Source organism: Canis lupus, chromosome 28 (assembly GCF_011100685.1).
Source record: "Canis lupus familiaris isolate Mischka breed German Shepherd chromosome 28, alternate assembly UU_Cfam_GSD_1.0, whole genome shotgun sequence".
Taxonomy (NCBI): Eukaryota; Metazoa; Chordata; class Mammalia; order Carnivora; family Canidae; genus Canis; species Canis lupus.
This window is the reverse complement of record NC_049249.1, coordinates 30512954-30535329: the sequence shown is the minus strand read 5'-3', so window position 1 is coordinate 30535329 and position 22376 is coordinate 30512954. Positions and strand designations below refer to the sequence as shown.

Here is a 22376-nt window from a genome sequence, read left to right as displayed (position 1 = left end):
AACCACCCTCTGATGGCACCATATCACCACATTCCCTTGAGGCAGGGAATTCTCCTGCTTTTTGCTGTACTGTAGGTAATAACCTGCCTCTGATCCACCAGTCTCATTGTCAATGCCCAGTGGAGATTCGGCAACTTTATTCCTAGTCATGAGCAAGAGTCGTTCATGTTCTTCCCAGACATGGTCAAACCTTAAGAAAAAAATAATGTCCATCTTACACAAATTCTCTCAGAACACAGAATTGTAGGAAATGCTTCCCAGCTCATTTTATGAAGCCAGCATAAACCTGATACCAAATCCCGACATACACATTACAAGAAAAAATAACAACAGACCAATATCTCTCATGAACAAAACGCAAAATCCCTCAACAGAATGTTGGAAGGGAAAAACTCAGCAATTAATGAAAGGGACAGTATCACAGCAAGGTAGAGTACATTCCAGGAATGCAATATTAATTCAATATTTGAAAATCAACCAGTATAATTCATTGTATTTACAAAACAAAGATGAAAAATAATATGATTGTTTCAATACTAACAGAAAATAAGTTGGACAAAATTGAACAACCATTCATGATTAAAATTCTTGGCCAACCATAAATAGAACTTCCTCAGTGGAATAAAGAATATTACAAAACCTACAACTGACATCATATTTAATGACAAAATGATAAGTGCTTTCCTCCTAAGATTAGGAGCAAGGTAAGGGTGTCTGCTCTCACCATTTCTTCTTCTTTTTTTTAATGATGTGTTTATTTGAGAGAGAGCACATAAGCAGGGGAAGGGGGAGAGGGAGAGAGAATCCTCAAGCAGACTCCACACTGAGCATGGAGGCTGACACAGGCAATCCCAGGATCCTGAGATCATGACCTGAGCTGAAACCAAGAGTCAATACAACCAATAGCCGCCCAGGCACCCCTGCTCTTACCACTTCTATCCAGTTTTGTGCTGAAAGTTCTAACCATGCAATAAGACCAAAATAAAAAAATAAAAGGCAAAGGATTGGAAAGGGAAAAATAAAACTGTCATAATTTATAGACAACATAATTTTATATATATATATATGTCATATATATAATTATATATATATAATTACTATATATATACAGAAAACTTCTAAGAAATTTATTTAAAAATCATTAGAATGAAAAAAAATCATTAGAGTGAATAAATATAATAAGGCCCCAGAATATAAGATTGACATATACAAATCATTTCTATTTTTAGATATAAGCAAAAAACAATTGAGAATGAAATTTTTAAAAATACCATTTGTATGCGACATCAAATACATAAGATACTTAGGAATAAATCTAAACAAAGATATACAAGACCCATATACTGAAATTTCAAAAATATTGGTGAGAAAAACTAAATAAGTCTTAAATGGAGAAATACACCGTGTTCATGAATTTAAAGTCTCCATGCTGTTAAGATATCAATTCTCTCAAACTGGTCTACAGAATGAACACAATAAAATAGAAATACCAGACTGCATTTTTATACAAATCAACAAGCTGCTTCAAAAATGTATGTAGAGGTGGGAGCAAAACCAACACCTGGCTCGGAGCAGTAGCCTCGCTGCGGCCACCGAGGGTTTCTCTGGCCAGTGTTGCTCCCACCAGTCTACAGCACGGGAAATATCTTCGCTAACCTCTTCAAGGGCCTTTTTGGCAAAAAAAAAAAGAAATGCTCATTCTCATGGTGGGCCTGGATGCTGCAGGGAAGACCACTATCCTGTACAAACTAAAGCTGGGGGAGATGGTGACCACCATTCCCACCATAGGCTTCAACGTGGAGACCATGGAGCACAAGAACATCAGCTTCACCGTGTGGGATGTGGGTGGCCAGGACAAGATCCGGCCTCTGTGGTGCCACTACTTCCAGAATACATGAGGTCTCATCTTTGTAGTTGACAGCAATGACCGGGAGCGTGTGAACAAGGCCCGTGAGGAGCTCATGAGGATGCTGGCGGAGGATGAGCTCAGGGATGCCGTCCTGTTGGTGCTTGCCAACAAGCAGGACCTCCCGAAGGCCACAGATGTGGCTGAGATCACGGACAAGCTGGGGCTGCACTCCCTGCGCCACAGGAACTGGTGCATTCAGGCCACCTGTGCCACCAGCGGGGATGGGCTCTATGAGGGACTGGCCTGGCTCTCCAACCCGCTCCGCGCCCCCTGCCCTCACTCCCTCCTTCCACCCTGCTTTGCTCTCCTGTGGTGTGAGTGCCAGAAGCTGTCTCCACGGTCGGTCACAGTGTGCTCCACCACGCTGTAAATGTGCAGACGCAGCCTGCAGCCGGGTTTTTATTTAATGTAAATAGTTTTGTGTTCCCAACGAGGCAGTTTCTGGTACTCCTATGCAATATTACTCAGCTTTTCCTATTGTACAAAGAGAATCAACCCACCGTTCAATACTGAGAAGGGATTTGGGCACACGGGGCCCCCGGGAGTCGCTGTGTGGGACCAGCCTGGCACGGCCTCCTCTGGGCATTAGGTCTATGTTGAGATCCATTTTGGTGGTTGATTTTTAACCCAAACTCAGTGCATTTTTAAAATCGTTACAAATAAAAGAAAAGGAGAACACCTGAACACACAGAAGGGAGATATGTGCCTAGTGTAGGTTCTGCAGGGGCGGCCAGAGTCCAGTCCACCAGTGGGCCATTTCCCATTGGGAACATGAGACGGGCCAGAACCAGCCACAGTCCATTCTGCATAGTCACAATAGGGTCCCTGTGATCGCTCTTGTCTCGGGTCATCCTGTATCCCCCTAGTGTTTGTGCTTGTACTTGTGCTTACACGGCCACCCAGGAGATGGGCTGGGGGCTGCATTACCGCTCACGGACCCCTTGGAGGGACCCAAGCCTCCCTGGAGGCAGTGTGGGCACTCTGGCTTCCTCTGGGCCACCTGGGGTCTCACCAGCAGGAGTGCGGGCGGGCAGGCCAGTCATCCCAGGGCCTCAGCCCCGAGCCCCGGGAGCCCCTGTCTACATGTGCTTTCACTCCCTCAGCCTGCAAGGGTCAGATCTGCCATCGAAACAACAACCTCTACTGTCTTCTTTTGTATTTTGGTAAACACTGAAGAAGCTGGAGCTGTTCAACTTTATCTTGGGGAAGTTCTCAGAACTGGTTTATTTGGTGTCGTGGAACCTCTTACTGCTTTCAATACACGATTAGTAATCAACTGTTTTGTATACTTGCTTTCAGTTTTCATTTCGACAAACAAGCACTGTAATTATAGCTACTAGAATAAAATCTCTTAATTATTAAAAAAAAATTTATGTAGAGATACCAAGAATAGCCAAAACAATTTTAAAAAGAAGGTTAAATTTGGAGATCTTGCCCTACCTGATTTCAAAATTTATTATAAAGCTACAGTAATTAAGATGTGGTACCAGACTCAGATAATAGAAGACATACCTAGGAGACAAAATACAGTCTCTAGAAATGGAGCTGCACATACATATAACTTTTTTTTTCTTTTCTTTTTTTTTTTTTTTTTTTTTTTTTTTGGTAAAGGCTCCAAGGTAATTTAATGGGGAAATAGAATCTTTGAACAAATAGCACAGGAACAATTTGATAACCCTATGGAAAAAAATGAACTTTAACATATACCTCCCACAATACACAGTCATTAATTTGAAATGGATCAGAGACCTGAAGGTAAAAGGTAATCCATAAAACTTTTAGAAGAAAATATAGGAGGAAAATCTTCAGAATCTTGGTATAGCCAACCAATTTTTGGAACATAGAAGGCATTTACAAAGAAAACAAATGATAAACGTCTTCAGAATGAAGGTGTATGCTCTTAGAAAGACACCATAAAGGGGCATCAGGGTGGTTCAGTCTTTTAAAGCGTCCAACTCTTGATTTCAGCTCAGGTCATGATCTCAAGTCCTGGGATTGAGTCTGGCATTGGGCTCCTCACTCAGTGGAGAGTTGGCTTGGCTCCCTCTCCCTCTGCCCCTCCCCCCGCTCTCTCCCCCCCCCCTTCTCTCTTTGTCTCTCTCTCCCCCCCCAAATAAATAAATAAATCTTTAAAAAAAAAAAAAAGACACTGGGAAGAAAATGTACAAGCAAGCCAGCAGCACCAGGAGAGAATATATACAAAATATGATGGGACACCTGGGTGGCTCAGCACTTGACTGTCTGCCTTTGGCTCAAGGCCTGATCCAGGGTCCTGCATCATGCTCCCCATAGGGAGCCTGCTTCTCCCTCTGCCTGTGTCTCTACCTCTCTTTCTCTCTATCTCTCATGAATAAATAAAAATCTTAAAAAAAGATGACATCGTGCCATCTTTCAATTCCCAAATGTATTATTGATAATATATTTCATATAATCTATAATAATTACAGAATATATGTAATAGAGAGTATATTTGTGACTTATGTAGCATTTGTTTTCTATTATCTATTACATCATATTTATTCTTATTTATTTTTGAAACATTTATTTATAATTATGAAAACAAAATATATCACATATTATATTTTAGCTTTATAAAATACAAAATCTTTGTTATTTTGTCCAAGTTTGTTTCAGATTAACTGTGGCCTAATAAAATAAATGAACATAAAAATGCAGATTCATGTGCCAATATGCATAAATACAAGCTTCTAAAAATGCACAATTGTTTTACATTGTTCTAGGTGTTAGCGTGCCGCCTTGTCAGTGATGAACACTGTTGCAGAATTTAAATTCTTGGCATCATGAAAAGTATGCTCAAATGATTATTCATATTTAGCTCACGATTCAGAAACAGCATTATGGTAAAATACTGCTGTTGCCTCAAAACTACACACAAAGCCCAGCTAGCTACTGAACAAAGCAGCCTTCTTTAATAACTTTATCACTTTTAGTGCCGGACCTCAGCTTAACAGAGCAAATTGTGTCTTAACAATAAAATAATAATGCTTGCCATCCTAAAATCACCAAACATTTATGACTTTGAATGCCTTTTGCACATCTTAAATACCATTCATTATCCTTATTTCCCACACTATAACCTTCCTTCCGTGTAAGTGCTTAAAATGTATACTCTCTGCTTCTACCTGCTGCACCTTTCTTTGGAAACTCCAAGTCCAGGAGCTGAGAAAAATATGCTCAGCTATTAGGAATAGAAAGGAGGCTATAAATATACCTTTGCTTTCTCCACCAAAATACTACTTTTCGCTAAACTTCTTAACTCAAGAATTTCATTTTTTATTGCCTTAGCAAGGTCTGGCGTTAGCAAATTAAATGCCTGCAACCCCACTACTGGGTGGAACTCAGGTTGGGCTCTGAGATACACAGAGGCTGGATGGAAAGGGCAGCAGAATGCCATTGAAAGAGCAAGGGGTTGGGGGCCTGCGGGCCTGAGTTCACGGACTCTGGTCAAACTTCTTGGCTCTCTAAGCCTCTACCTGCTGGTCCGCAAATTGGAGGTGACTTCCACCTTGCAGGGTTCCATCAGAACTGTTATACAGAACAGGTAACCCATGTCTGGGAAACTGCAGTCCCCCAATAAATGTTAGTTCCTTCTCCCCAGCTCCCTGTCTGCAAAAATCTTACAACCATGGGGGGAAAGATGAGATTACTGGGACAACTGGTAAATCATTTGGGAGAAGAAAAAAATTCAAGGTAAATCCCTGTATTTCATCAAAACACATTCAGATGAATTAACGACCTAAAAGTTGAAATGAAATGATTAAAACTAACTAGAATAAAAAAATCAAGGTTGCAGTTTTACCACTCTAGACCGAGAAAGCCCTTTCTCAAGCTGAACAGGAAGGGTAAAGCTAAAGAAAATATTGATACAGTGACCCTGGGCAAAAAATTCCACGTGTAAAACAAAAATTCTCAAAGTTAAAACATAAAGAGCCACCTGGGAAAAATATTTGCACTTCTTATGACAAAAAGCTAATATCTATATAAAAAGCTCTTCAAAAGCAATGATAAAAAGACAAGCACCTTTAAGGGGGGAAAATGAGTCAAGGAGAGGAAAGATAATTCATTCAACGTTCAACATATTGGAGCTGCTTCTATGTCTCAAACACTCGCCTAGGAACAGGAGATGGAAAATGGGCAGATGACAGTCTCAACTTGCATGAGCTGATCTTCTTGTAAACAAAGAATAAATACAAGAGGAGAAAACAAAAACCTTAACTATTAAGGGACCCAAATTAAAATAATGAGTTCCCCCCTTCCTGCGCAAAGATTTAAAAGATTGTGGGGCAAGTGGATGAGCCAGTACATTTTAGAAGCTTCAAAGATCGCTTACTATTTCCCAAAAATTCACCTGTTAGGAACTTGTCCTGAGGACATCTATAAGGATGCAGGGTATGAGTATAAATATTTCAGGGCCGTTTTTAATAATGACAAACTGAAAATCACCCAAATGTCCACCAATAAGATGCTGATTCAATAAATTACAGAAGATCAATACAATGAAATACAACACAGGCATTTAAAAAAATCCTAGCATTAACAAAGTATGTCCACAACGTGTTGTTAAATAGAAAGAGCAGGTTTTAAAAGTACATTTATGGTGTGGCACCATGTTTATCTCTAAATATATATGTGTAGAGTTGGATATCTTTAAGCATAAAAACGACTCCTGGATGCCCCTCCATCAAAATATTATATGAACAGAAGACATCTTTGGGTGGAGTGTTCATGGTTATCTTTTTTTAAGATTTTATTTATTTATTTATCTATCTATCTATCTATCTATTTATTTATTTATTTAAAAGAGAGCAAGAGGGTGAGCAAGGGAATATGAGCAGAGGGGAGGGGCAAAGGGAGAGGGAGAAGCAGACTCCTCGCTGAGCAGGGAGCCTCATGCAGGTCTCAATCCCAGAACCCTCGGACCATGACCTGCCCCCAAAGGCAGACACTTAACCTCCTGAGCCAGCCAGGTGCCTCCATGGCTGTTTCTTTAAATATACATTTTACAGGTGGTAAAATATATAATATATATAATGTTTGCAATAAGCATTATTTCTACAATCAGAAAAATGCTAAAACTATTTGCATGAGAGGTTTTGTTTGTTTGTTTTGTTTTGTTTTTGTTTTTATTTTTTAAAGCTTGCTCAGATAATGAAACAGTGGACAGGGGCATATACATTCCTGGAAAAATACCCTATTTAATGGGAAGCACCCAGAAGCACCACATCTCCCTCCTCATCTCAGGCCACCAAGAGGTATCTTTGCCACAACCAAGTCACAGAACATGACAGCCTCGGTGACCCAAAACACCAAACTTTGGGGACGACGGGAGAGTTGTATTCTAAACAAGGTTTACAACCAGAAGGAAAAGGGTCCCCAGGGGCCCAGCGGGCAAGTTGAGGGAACACTTACAGCACCTGTGAAACCACTGCGTGCTCAGCCGCTAAATATTCACCGCACGGACCACAAAGGCCCAAGTAATTGAAATTAGAACTGCTCTTTATCCATGGCACTCAATTTTTAATATATAAAATCCAGCTCTAAATCCCATTTATGGAAATCGGTTACAACTAAATGACAAATCTCACAGTGGCCCATGGAGCTTCCATGCTCTCTGGTCTCTGTCCAGGAAGCAACGAAATTATTTTTATTTCAGACATTAAATTTTCTGCCACCGGCAGTAACATTTAGTCCCCATCAGGAGTCCTGGGGGTTATCAGCATTTCTGCCTCGTCCCTTCCCATTTCAATTTTTTATAGAAATAAGGCCTTTTTATCTCCAAAAATATGCATATCATATTCATAACTAACCCCTTTTTAAAAATAGCTCTTCTGACTCACCTCATTAACAGTATAAAATTCACTCATCAAATGCATAGTGTTAGCCAGTGAACTGCTATTCTTTTAAAAATAAATAAATATATATATGTATATATAGTCAAAAGGTTTAATTCAAAGGTGGTTTTTTATTTCCCCAAAGGTACTGCTTTGCTTGGTAACATGCCCGAGAAGTTGCTAGAAAGGAGAATTCTCAGACAGCAATGACATACATTTTAAGAGGTGAGAGGAATGCAATGGAGGTGGTTTCAGAACCATTTCCACCCATTTTGCGGCCTTTTGCTGCTTTCCATGGTGTGTGTGGCTACGAGGGAGGTGACCCCATCTGCACAGGGCACCTGCACTAGGAGTAGAAGAATTCCGTTCCCCTCTTCCTTTGTGCAACCCCGAGAGCAGATTCCATCCATTGGGCCAAGGAGAACTAAGTTGAGCTCCAAAAGTGCCTGATGTCCTCCTCGCCAGGTCTCACCTCTAGTGTCACCAATTCTGAGACACCTCCAGGAGGCCGGATTGGAGCTGGAAGTCCTAGTCCCCGGTCCAAGCTGTGACATGAGTCCAAGCATGTGATCTCATTCACATCAGTCGGCTCTCAGTCTCCCCATCTGTAAAATGGGGGGATTGGACCCACATGCAAGCTGGGGTTTTTCTACTTGCAAATCATGTCAAATCCAAAGCTACACCTAAGATTTCTGCAGATTTCCAGAGTGGTGGGAACTAAGGGGATCACGTTCTTAGGTGCCTTGGAACTTCTGCACTGGATCAACCCAGATGGGAGTTTCTAGAAGCTCCCCAGCAGTTCTGCCAGTAGGCAAAGACTGACAACCACGGAGCTCCTCCCAGGTCCAGGAGCAGGAGCTGGACTTACATTTGACTTTGAAGTTACTGTCCAAAAAGTTCTGGGGGGAAATACTGTCACTGCGACCCAGATTAAAGACAATCCTCTTGAGAGAAGATGAGAGAACAAAAAAAATGACTTTCTACCCAGCATCAAACACAGAAACAAAGGCAGCCCAAATCTGTGTCACCGGGAGGGACTGCAGGACACAACCCAAAAAACGACTCAGTAAATGCCTGGGCAGCTGCCATGACCAAACCCTAATTCACACCCTGTGGCTCTTCCTTTGCCTGGAGTGGCTCCAGTCTGCAGCTGGTGATCAGGGCTTCTCCCAGGCTTGGCTTTTCTGCCCACTACTGCATCCTTGGTCCCACAAAGTCCTGCCCTCCAGAGACAGACCCTCCCAGTGTGAAAACCTGGTAAAGCAACCCTGGTATCTGACTCATCACAAGGTCCAGAAAAGACGAGCACCTCGTGGGGGTCCTGAGTTCATCCAAAGACACCGTCCTCTTCTCTTTCCTTGGCAAAACTCCACAGAAAGGAAATTGGCTCCAAAATCACGCCAGGAGGAGAACGTCCCACAAGGAAAGAGCATTCTTAAAATAGGATAATTTGAGATGGGTTTATTTACAAAGGTACTACTTGCAGAGGTGTGGCTAAGACAACCAAAGGAATAGTGTCATAGCAGCTGAGCTGTTACAACCCCTAATCTGAAGGTCCAAAGAGAGGATGCTGTAACTGGCGTATGTATTTTTTATATAATATATTGCATATATTATTCTGTGTTATCTATTATATAATTATTATATGTGATATAATACATTGTAATGATTATATATAATTATATAATATTTAACTATAACTTATAACTTACAGTTCTATAATTACAACATCATAATATAATATTATCTATAATACATATTCCATTATAACAGAGATAGGGGCATGTATACATACAGATATAGTCTTGCTCTAATCATACTCCTCAATTGAGCAGTAACATTAAAACCATGGTGTTGCCTGGTATTACTCCCATCAGCAACACGTAAGGCAAAAAATATCATAATTTTGTCCATTTCACCAACCCAAATTGGAGACTCAAACCTCAAATATAAATATTTTGGATATAAGAACCAATAGCACATATTCTGTGTTAATTCTTACACTGGTCAGTTTCCAATAATAAGTGGCTTCCCACTTATTAGTCAAATATCAACGTAAGATAACACAAAAACATATAGACTTACTTGAAAACTGTAAGCCACATGACTTATCAATATTCACACTCTTTGATCAAGGTGAGTCAACAGCACTTTGACATCATCTTACGTGTGGTGCCAGTCACTAGCTGCCCATATATTGTTAGAGTACGTTTGAGAGTTTGCCCGGATTAGCTGTGTATAAAGCCATCTGTGTATTGCCTTCCACCTAAAGATGAGTTTTCATGATAATACTGTTGAATCCATGACTTTGACAGAAATTGAAATATCTCACTCTTCCATGCCATTTTCTATTTACATGTAAATTACTTAGAAAAGTGCTAAAAATCCCATTTCCAGACCTGACCCTCTCTTGGCCTTCAAAGCCGAATATTTAACTGCCTTCTAGAACTTTCCACCTGACCATCTCAGGTATATCCAGCTTATAATGTCTGAAATCAGATTCCCTGACTCCATCCCTTTCCCTTCTGCTGACTCCCCACCTGCTTCTGAGTTCCTTTTCTCAAAAAAAAAAAAAGACAACAGTGCGGCCATCAGATCACACCCACACCCACACACCTGAATGGTAGCTACATCACTCAATTCCACAGATTTGGCATGTCTCAAATCCTGCCCTCTTCTCCTCTTTCCCTGATGTCCCCGCGACTGCCACGTAGGGGCAGCAACTGATGCCCCTGGTCTTTGCTTCTGTGTGTGTGTGTGTGTGTGTTTGTGTGTGTGCGCGCATGCAGCCTCCAGGAGTGTAGCTCTGCACCCCACCTGCCTTGCTCCTTCCCCTCCCCACCCTTCCCCACCTCCCCGCATCCCCCAGCCCCCTGGCTACTCCCCGGCATTAGGCCTTCGGGGTGGTCCTGCTTCTGGCTTCCATCTCGGGTGGCCGGGAGAGGGATCTGAGTGAATGAGTCGTGAGTGAGTTGTAGGATCCAGCAGTATTGGCAACGGTTCACTGTTCAATAAACATTGGATGAGTTTAACAGAAAAAAAAAAAAAAACCCACCCCAATTCATGGTCCCACAAACTCGTCTGGAAATTTTCTGTAACAATAGCCACAGCCACCATTGTATTGAGCTCTTCGTAAGTTTTACCTCGTCTCTCTCATTAGACAGTTGCAGCAATCTTATGAGAAAAGTATATTAGTTCCGCATTTATTTAACAGTTGGAAAAATCTGAGACATTTCTAAGTTCAGGTCCCATCACTGGCAACTGGCAGAGGCAGAATTTGAACCTGGTTGGCCTGACTCTAGAGTCTACACACTCAACCACTGACACTGTCCCCCACCTTTAAACCCAGAGAAAAGGGGACACCTGGGTGGCTCAGCAGTTGAGCATCTATCTGCTTTTGGCTCAGGGTGTGATCCCAGGGTTCTGGGATTGAGTCCTGCATTGGGCTCCCTATAGGGAGACTGCTTCTCCCTCTGCCTATGTCTCTGCCATTCTCTCTTTCTGTGTCTCTCATGAATAAATAAATAAAATCCTTAAGAAAAAAAAAAAAAAAAACAGGAGAAAAGGATTGGCAGTCCTCGCACCAATCCCCTCAGGAGGGGTCTGAGATAGGAGAAGGAGAGGGATAGCAAAGTCAAGATTTTCGATTTGCATTCTCAATACTATTTTATAAGTTTTGGCAATAAAAATGTATTTTTGTGACTTGTGTAATTTTAAAATATTAAAATTTTGAAACAGGGTTCCCTGGGTGGCTCAGTGGCTTAGCACCTGCTTTCAGCCCAAGGCATGATCTTAGAGTCCCGGGATTGAGTCCCACATCGGGCTCCCTGCATGGAACCTGCTTCTCCCTCTGCCTGTGTCTCTGCCTCTCTCTCTCTCTCTCATGAATAAATAAATAAAATCTTTAAAAAATAAAATAAAATAAAATTTTGGAACATGTATTTTATTCCATTGCACTAAAAAAAAAAAAAAAAAACTTGATTATCTTCCTCTGTGCATACCTTCACTCTGTCATTGTGCTATCCTGAAACATGTCCCACTGCAAGGTCCTGAATACACAATTTGTCCCCTCAAGAGCAGGAGCACATCTTGCTTACCTAGACACACCTAGGTACCCCTCCAAGACCAGCCATCAAGGCAAAGTCCCTAAACACATGTGCAGTGTAGGTGAGGTCCTGCCAAAAAGTGGCAGGTTTATATAGACAATGGCTCATCAAGCCAAAAGTATCTTCCAGAGGCATTCATGACCTATACAGTATGGTCACATGATTTAAGCCTGTTTTCCAGGCACCACTGATAATAATCCCCCCTCTTTTATGTTCAAAAGTACCTCATATGCCCACCTGTCCTGAGCACAGACTCTGGTTACCTGGCCCATGACCCATGTGTTACTCCTTGTGATCCTGTCCCACCCAGACTCCAGTCACAGCAGTGCACCCTGGTCTTTGAACAAGCCAAAATTCTAAGCCACTAATCAATTCAAAAGTGTCAGCCTCTACAGGAACCGCAGAGCTCCAGGCTGGTGGAGGCAGCCATTGGAACCTGGCATCAGCAGAAAGTTCCCATTAGAAATTCTTATAAAGGCCAAGTTGAGCTTTAGTCTCCCAGTTATATGCATTTCACTGTCTAGCTGGTCTCTCTACCTGGATGGTGGGCATGGAGCATCAGTTAGAAGAGATTTCTCATTAGCCCTCTCCTCAGCACCTGTGGGTTTTGGTCATTATAGGTCAAAGGCAGGGCCAGGGCTTCCTTAAGACATGTGGAAAGGGGGTGTAATGACAGGTGGCTGGGCTTCACGCTATCTCATACCTTCCTAACTTTGGAAACTCGACAAAAATGTTTTCACATCGACTCAATCATAAACATTTATTAAGTCATTACCAGAAGCCTGGCATGATGCTATGAAACTTACTCTATTTCTTTACTCAAATCAAACCTCATTTTCCATAAATGATATGAAAGAGATTTACAACACAATATAATACCAAATGAAATTTTTGGTAAAAATTTTAAAATAAAGTATAACACCAACAAAAGCCAGAACCAGAGAAAATATAAATGAGAACAGAAGACCCATGCCAGAGTAGGCAAGCCATCAAAACACAGGTGTGCTGCAGCCATGAGCCCTGCAGTGAATCTAATTCTAAATGCAGATTTGGCTATGAGCTCTAGCAAAGAAAACAAGGAAGTGTGGTGCATTCTCATCTGCAGGATACACTCTCATCTAGCATGCAAATACACCCTGTTTAGCACAATTGGTTTGTATACCCAGAAACATATGTCTACATGCATATGTATATATACATACATATACAGAGCCTGCCTGAACTTAAAAACACAAGGTTATCACAAAAATAGAGGTGGAGTGTCTGGCAAAGATCCCCTCCCTTCAGGGCAATGATTTCCAACCCTGACTATGCATCAGACTGTCTTAGGAGCTTTGAACAAATGCCGGGGGCCCAGGCACCACCCCCAGAGACTGATTTAAGCAGGCTGGCATGGGGCTTGGCAAGGGTAATTTTTTTTTTTGGCATGGATAATTGTTAAGAGCTTCCCAGAGGATTCCCAAACGTAGGATGTTTGAGAACCACTGATTTAGGATCAGCCCTAAAGAATCCTAAAGTAGAATTTTTAAAGAAATTTAAGGGAAATTTAAGGCAAATTCCATTACCTTCCCTAGTTTTCAAAAACCTAGTGACCTCTGTAGCCTGAAACTTTTGTGCAAAGCCTTTTCTGAAACCCTGGGCTTGGTCAGGAGTCCATGCTCTGTGCACCCCTAGAACACCTTCCCTTTCCATTTTCCTCTCCACACCAGGCTGCAATTGCTTCACTTTGTCTCCCACTTGACTCTAAGTTCCCCAAGATGACGAGTCTGTGTGTGCCTTGCTCACCACCATCGCCCAGTGCCCTCCTGGGAGCAGCACACACTGCAGACATTCAACCAGTTGGTGTTGGATCAGTTAATTTGGACTCCTAAACTCTCCTTCTGCATACAAGAAACTGACCACAATATTGCTTATGAAATACAACACCTACTAGAAATCTCAAAACAGATGCAGCTCTGCCAAGGAGGGTGTAGAGAAAAAGAATGTTAAATTAGTGCTTTTTTGAGAAAGGGAAACAAACCATAAGAGACTGTTAACAATAGAGAACAAACTGAGGGTTGATGGAGGGGAGGTGGGTGGGGGGTGAGCATTAAGGAAGGCACCTGTTATGATGAGCACATGTTATGTAAGTGATGAATCACTAAATTCTACTCCTGAAACCAATATTACACTATATGTTAGCCAACTAGAATTTAAATGAAAATTTGGAAGAAAAAATTAAAAAGTGATACACAGCTATAAAGAATAAATAAAAGACAGAAAAAAGAAAGCCAGTGCTTTCTTGAAAGCAGTCACTAGATATTGCACCCAGAGAGACATCTTGGAAAAAGTAGGACCATTGAAAGAATGAAAATACAAACCAGAGACAGAGGGAGGATATTTGCAAAACACACACCTTAAAAAAGGCCAGCTTCCAAGATACACAAAGAACTCTTAAAATTCAAAAATAAGAAAATGAAAATAAACAGTTAAAAGATGGGCAAAAGATCTGGACATCTCTCCAAGAAAGATATACAGATGGCAAATAAAGATATGAAAAGATGCTCCACATCCTGTGTCATCAGGGAGTTGCAAATTAAAACTGTAATAAGATACAGCTACATGCTAATTATAATTAGAACAACCAAAATCCAACACACTGGCCACAACAGAGGCTGGCAAGAATGCAGAGCAACAGGAACTCTCATTCATTGTGGGTGGGAATGCGAAGTGGTACAGACAGTTTGGAAAACAATTTGGCAGTTTTTACAAAGCTATACATACTCTTGCCATACAATCCAGCTGTCTTGCTCATTGGTATTTACCCAAATGAGTTGCAACTGAGGTCCACACAAGAACCTGCACTCAAATGTTTGTAGCAGCCTAATTCATAAATGCCAAGCAACAAAGACGTCCTTTAACGGGTGGATGGACAAACAAACTGAGATATATCCATGCGATGGAATATTATTTCATGATAAAAATGAGCTGTCAAGCCACAAAAAGTTCTGAAGGAACCTCAAAATGTATATTGCTAAGTTTAAGAAATCAGTCTGAAAAGGCGACATACTGTATGATTCCAACTATATGACATTCTGGAAAAGGCAAAACTATAGACAGTAAAAACATCAGTGGTTCCCAGGGGTTTGGGAGGAGGAAGGAAAAATTAGGGGAGCACAGGGGATTTTGAAGGCAGTGAGACTGTACTATTTGGGAATAGCCATTTTTATAGGGATCATTTTACATTTGTCGAAACCCCTAGAACTACAAGATAGAGTGAGCCCTAATGTCAACTACTGACTTTAGTTAATAATATGTCGATATTGGTAATATATTGATATACGTACCAGGCTATCACAAGATGTTACCAGTAGGGAAGACTAGGGCCGAGTTGGGGGAGGTGATATGGAAACTCTGTACTTTCAGCTCTGTACTTTCTAGAAGTCTAACATTTCTCTAAAAAATAGTCTGTTGATTAATATTTTAAAAGAAATAGGACACAGCAGTTCAGTTTTTGAAGGCCTTCACTCACGAAACCTGACTTCCCAGCACACCATGCACACACCTGGGATCAGATCATGTTGTGGGAATAACACACTAGAAGACCAGGTGGAAGGGGTTATCTTTCTCTTACTTCTATAACTAAGCCCTTGTGGTGGGGGTCTCTCTGGCAGCAGGTGGGACTGAACCCCATGGATTAGCCAGATGAAGAATGGGATGGAGAACAGTCACCGATGGGGGCACTAGAGGCACCCAGCAGGGGGTGGGGGGCAGGAGGAGACCAAGGTCAGATACTTGGACCTGTAGTCACAGCAGCAACAAATTCAGGCCCTTCATTCCTCAACATTTGTTGGTTTTTTGTGATCTGCACAAGCCTTCTTTTTATTACTTACAATATAACTATTCCTTTTCCTGTTACCCAGAGAAAGAACTTTCTGGGTCCTTCAAAATAGCAGCATAATGTTAAGGAACGTAGGCTCTGGAGACAAACTTGAGTCTGAAATTTGAGTCCAGGAACCCTGCCATTTCCTAGCCACATGACGATGTAGAATTTGGTTGAGTACCTCATCTGTAGGATCGAATCATCATGATACCTCCATCAGACAGGGGAATGAGATGATGCATGTAAAAAAAACAACAACAACAACAACAAAACTGAGCACAGCAAGAACTCAGAAGCAATAGCATAATAAATGGTAGCTATTATATTTATTATCTCAAACCCTATACTTATTCCACAATGCTGTGAGGTCTCTCCACAGCTGACAGATGGTAATCATTAATGCTGGAAAACGAAGATATTATGCTCTCTGCTGCTGTCACTTCTATTCCATAGCAAACGAACCTGGTACCATGTTAACCCTTCAGCCATCATTTCTAAGGCAGTCCAAGCTGTACTTCTCAAATTCTACACTTTCAAACCTCCACCTGGCAGATCTACACCATTTCTTCCACTTACATCTAGCAGTAGCCACCTCAATCTATTTGAATAAAATCAATGAATCTATATAATGTAGAAAGTGCACCAATTTAAAAAAATTAATGTTATGAGAAGGGTTTACCCTGGCAAAATTACAGAGCAAGATAAGTTTGTTTCCCAACTGTTTCCCCATCAGGGGCCTCCCCATCCCTATCCAAACTGGAAGCCTTGATGAGGTGGGAGTTGATAAATGTTTACAATGCTGGGCTTCCTGGTGATATCTTCTCATAAACAGGGCATTTTAAGAACCAAAAGAGCCGGGCAGCCCTGGTGGCCCAGTGGTTTAGTGCCGCCTTCAGCCCAGGCCTGATCCTGGAGACCTAGGATCGAGTCCCACATCAGGCTCCCTGCATGGAGCCTGCTTTTCCCTCTGCCTCTCTCTCTCTCTCTCTCTCTCTCTCTCTCTCTCTGTCCCTCTCATTAATAAATAAAATAAAATCTTAAAAAAAAAAAAGAGCCTTGGATTTTAAAGAATGAATCTAGACTCTCTAGCTATTGCTTGGGAGAAATCTGAGACAGGAAAACCTTTCTGGTACCTTTTATATCCTACCAACGTGATTGTCTGTCTAAGGTCAATCCAGAAAATTTCACCAAATTGCCTTAAAATCCAGGCCAAGAGGGCTATGTTCACAGAAATTTCATTCCAGAAACATAACATTGAAATTCTTCCCAAGATGTCATCTAATTAGTTCTCAGCTTTTGACCAGGATTTCTCCTAAGCACTCTGGCCACGTGGCTGGTGAGCTGATTCCGGAAGGTCTGTGGATAGTTGATTAAGCCCCAGATATATCTAGGGACTACAAAAGCAATTAGAATAGCAGGGGAAGTGTGCTTAACTTCATTATTGCTGGTGCTCAGCCAAAAAAAAAAAGAGTCTCCACACAAAATATTAATGAAAAGTAGTTCCAGATTGGGGAAATGCAAATAACGTTTCAGCTGTTGATTTTTTGTCACCAACCCAGCAAAGCTGAGTTCGATGGCAAATTTTTCTCTGCCAGTCACTTTGAAGTGGCTCAGTTGCCAGGCTAACCAATTGGAACTTGGAGCCAAATTTTATTGTCCCCTGCTCTACCCATTAATAATAGCAGGAGGACAATAATTCAAAATAATTACAGAAGTGAAAGGTAGTAATTAGCAGTACAAATTAGCTATTAAATGATTCAGAAATTTCAAAGTGAGAAGATGACCTTTTCACTTCTTATCTGGCAGTGACAAATGGGGTTCTGATTTGAGAAGAAAAATAAAGCACCTTAACACATTAATGGATTTTCTTCACCTTTCAATGGGAACTGGGCCAACTTAATTAAAAACATGGTAGAAAGCATGAGTTTCAGGATATTCCTTGGTGGCTTTCTCACCTGCCTACCTGGAAGGGTCACCTTCCCTTCCATCCCAACCCTCTGACACCTTTCCTCATAGCTATAAAAAGGAAAAGTGGAAATTTCAACTGCATAATATTTTAGTCAACTAATAATTTAATAAACTTGTGTTATGACAACATGTCCCACTCTAATTAAAAATTATTGGCTGAATATTCACATGCTGGGTAGTCATTAATTCCTCTAAAAAATCATTTCACTTCACAATAAACATGGCATTGTGGTTCTACTCTTGGATATCTTCCCTCTGAAAGCATTGTCAGGTTTTCTTACCATTTCACCTGCTGAGCAAAATTACATCTATTCCACTGTGAAGAGCTAACCATGCTACTCATCTCTATTGATTATGTTAACCTGAATTCATGCTAAAAACACCTTCAATTGCTCCTCCTCTTGGAAAAGGCACCCTGGGCTCTAGAATTGTATGTTCTTTCCATATGTCAAAGTCTTGTTTGTCACTTTGCTCTTGATGCAATTGCAAGCTGGGATATTTTTTTACACATCAAGGTATGAAAAGCCTTTTCTGCACTTTATTTTGAAGCCCAAGATCTTGATGTGAGAAAACACAATGCCACAGGGTTGACATGGACAGAAAGGTGATTATTTCTTTAACTCAAAGCAGCAGGTGAACACAGTGATCCACATTATACCCATTTGGTTTCTACCTGAGAGTAGAACTCAGAAGTACCAAACTTTAGAGGCAAAAGGCATCTTAGACTTAAGTCAAACCCATGCTTATAAAGGAGGAGACAAAGGCTCATAGTAGACATTGGGTTTGCCCATCATCACACAGCTAACTGGGGGCAGAGCCAGCCTGATTCCCAGGTCACCACCGGGAATCCTCCTCTGAGGCTAGAATTCCTTGTTTCCACATGCTACTCTTCAAAGGTCTCCCCATTCCTGAGCTGGCCATACATTGCAAGATTCATTTGCAGATTCCCATATGTGAATTCACCTACTTGCTAAAATTTACTTGTAACCCCCAAATCATTGCAGCACTGTTGTGATTATTCTAATCACTTTTGTGATTATTCCAGGCATGTACAAAGCAGCAAAAAAATTGAGTCACCTGACATGCATGCTCCTAGCATGAGGCTCCCCTCTGTCCCCTTGCTGCAGTTCTCACTACGGCCCATTTAATGCACTTTTTTTTTTTTTTACATTTTTGTGCTTTTTATTGTGATTTCACTGTTTAAAATGTCATACATTATAGTGCTGAAGCACCATCTAGCATTTCTAAGGGCAAGAAAGTGGTGGTGTGCCTTACAGAGAAAATACAGGTGGCAGATAAAAGCTGCCTTCAGGCATGAGGTAAAGTGAGTTGAGTGTTACTTAATCAACAGTATATATTACATAGTTGTCTTTAAAAAGAAACACACATAAAACAAAGTTATATATCAATTGGTTGACAAAAGTCTTGTGACCTGAGGCTCACAGGAACCTAACCCTATATTTCTTCTAGGAACCACGGTTCAGTATTTGCTAATTCACAGCAACTTTATAAACCATGAATTCCATTAATAACAAGAATCGCCTGTATACATGAATAGGACATCAACACGGACAGGAGAACCAGAGAACAAAAGTATTAAAACAAGGCAGGGCAGGTGGGAGGATCACATCCAGGTCATGGGCAGGTGCATCTGCAAAATGAGGCAGAGTGTTTATGGGAACTCTCCTTTGTGAGTGGCTCTTGGTTTATAAGTGCTTGTTGGGTAGAACCAGGTCCCTCAAGTGGGCGTTGTGCAAGTCTATCACATGCCTGCTCCTGAGCAGGAGAGAGGCCAGCATGAGAAAATGTATTATCAGCTCAACAATTATTTCTGAAAGCAGAGGAGCAAGCCTAGGAATTTCAAGAGAGCAGAATCTCAGCTGATGTGTGCATTAGTCTCTCTTCCTCAGACTGTCTTTCATGTTTGGGTTCACTCAGGGCTTTCTTCTGGCTGAGCCTCCTGTGACCCTGGTTGTGGCATTAGTCTTTGATTCTTACAGGAAAAGCAGACTGCAGAGTTCTCTCTCCGGGAAGTCACAGTAAAAAGCAGAGTCATTAAAAACCACATTGATGTTCAGCATTTAAGTGCGTGTTTTCAAAAACTGTTAGTACACACACATAAATGATATTTGGAAGAACATACACCAACTATTAGCCAGTGGTTTCATATGGAGGATATAAGTACAAGGGGTTTTCACTTTCTACATTATTTATTTCTGTAATGTTTAGGTTCTTTATGAAAAGCCTTTATTCCCTTTTGCTATGAACTGAATTATGTTCCCCTCGAAAAAAAATATTCATATGTTGAAGTCCTAACCCCTAGTGTAACTCTATTTGGAGATAGGGACCAATGAGGAGGGAATAAAAGGTAACTGGGGTGATAAGGGTGAGGCCCTAATCCAATTGGGCACCAGCCTCATCAGAAGAAGAAGAGACACCAGAGCTCACTCTCCGCCCTGTGAGTGCACAGCAAGAAGGCAGCCGTCCGCAAGCCAGGAACAGAGCTCTCACCAGGACCCAGATTAGCTGGCATCTTGATTTTGGACTTCCCAGCTTCCAAAATTGTGAGAAAACAATTGTCTTCTGTTGAAGCCACCTAGTCTATGGTATTTTGTTAAGACAGCCTAAGCTAATACATTTTTGTAAGTGGGGGAAAAAATACGTTCACTAAATACTCCTCATTTTGGGGGCTCAGGCAGACACACTCAATACCAACCAATCTGCAGCTCTTTCTTGTCTTGTATTCTACAAAAATGTGATCCCAATAAATATTTGAAAAATATCATTAAACCTTGAAACGTACCATCAATACAGAATTAACAGCCTCTCAGCTTGATAATTTTTGTTTCTGCCTGACGATGCTCCCCTGTGGCAGATTTTTTAAAACTTGAGCACAAACATGTAACGCAGTCAATTCCAAGCCACTCAACAGAGTTTTCTGTGCATTCTCTCATCTTTTAAAACCCGCCATTGGCTGAATGTCAGCTCTGCCATCACCCATTCGGGTGGCCACTCTGGACATCGCCGCATTGGTCATCAGTTGCCCTCCTCTTCCATCCAACACAGGAGGCATCTAGGTGAAGCCTGAGGGCACTGAAGCCAGGCAGAAATGTGTGCTTTTCAAAAGAAATCAATACATCACACCCATTAGGATGGCTACTATCAAGAACCAGAAAATAATAAGTGCTGACAAAGATGTGGAGAAATTAGAAGCCCTTGTGCACTGTTGGTGGGGAGATAAATTGTTGCATCCCCTGTGGAAAACAGTATGGAGGTTCCTCAAAAAATTAAAAATAGGGACACCTGGGTGGCTCAGTCGGTTAAGCGTCTGCTGTCAGCTCAGGTCATGATCTCAGGGTCTTGGGATAGAGTCCCCACATTGGGCTCCCTGCTGAGCAGGGAGCCTGCTTCTCCCTCTCCCTCTGCCTGCTGCTTCTCCGGTTTGTGCTCTCTCTGTGTGTCAAATACATAAATAAAATCTTTTTTAAAAAATTAAAAATAGAACTACCCTATGATCCAGCAATCCTACTTCTGGGTATATATCCAAAAGAATTGAAATCCACATCTTAAAAAAGATATTTGCATGCCCATATTCACAGCATCATTATTCATAATAGCCAAGAACTGGAAGTATCCAAAATGCCTCTCAACAAATAAATGGGCAAACAAAATGTGGTATGTACATTCAACAGAATATTATTCAGCCTTAAGAGGGAGGAGAATTCTGATATACCCTACAACATGGAGGTGCCTTGAGGATAGGGTGTGGTAGAGGTAATTACTGCCAAGTCCTCCTAGGGGAACAATAATGCCCTGATTCTTGGCCTTGGTGCTGGTTCCACAGGTGTGTTCACTCCATGACATTTGTTCAAGCTACACTTAAGGGTATGTGTGCATATTATACTTCATTAAAAAGTTTCTTTGGGAATTCTCAGTGTGAACACTGTACATCAACTGACCAGTGGATCAACTGACCAGAAGCCAGGAGGGACTGAGAGATAAAGCAGAATTCAGGATTTGGGAAGATTTGAGCACTTCCAGATTTTCAAATCCTAGGTATAGGTGCTTCGGTGCTGTAGAGTGAGTGCCGAGAGCTCAACCAGCTGCTCTCAGCCCCAGCTGCATGTTGGAATCACCTGGAGAGAGCTTTTACAATCCCCGGTGCCTCGGCCCTGCCTGTAAACATTTTGCTATAATTGGCCTGATAGCAGCCCTGGCATTGGGATGTTGAAAGGCTTCTTGGGTGTTCTAATGAGCATCCAGAGCTGAGAGCTGCACCTCCAGGGACTAGGTTAAGAACCTACATCATTACCTCTAATCTCTTGACTCCCTACAAAATGAGGCTCTGAGAGACTGTCATGTTTCCAAGACCACAGAGAGAATAAATGGCAACATGGGTTAGAAGCTCAGTCTGCTGCCTCCAAAGACTGCTGCTGCCTCCATAATATTCCCTAGAGTTATCCAAATGCACGAGTTTTTCTTATAACTGGTTTGCAAATTTTCCATGTGTTTTTCATCTGGCTCCCTGCTCTTCCCACTGCCAGCTTCAAATGGTCTCCTCTAGCATTGTCTCCCACACAGAAGGTGTGCTTCTGTCCATTCCGGCTTTGCACACACCCCCACCCTTGTGGTCATTTCCACTGCAACTGAAAATGGCCCAGTCATTTCTTTCTTGGTTT

The 22376-nt window shown here is 41.6% G+C and overlaps 1 pseudogene; it reads left to right on the top strand.

The window, feature by feature from the left end:
- LOC119866504 overlaps nt 1-2279 on the top strand; it is a 55661-nt pseudogene extending 53382 nt beyond the window's left edge.
- The last annotated feature ends 20097 nt before the right edge of the window (nt 2280-22376 follow it).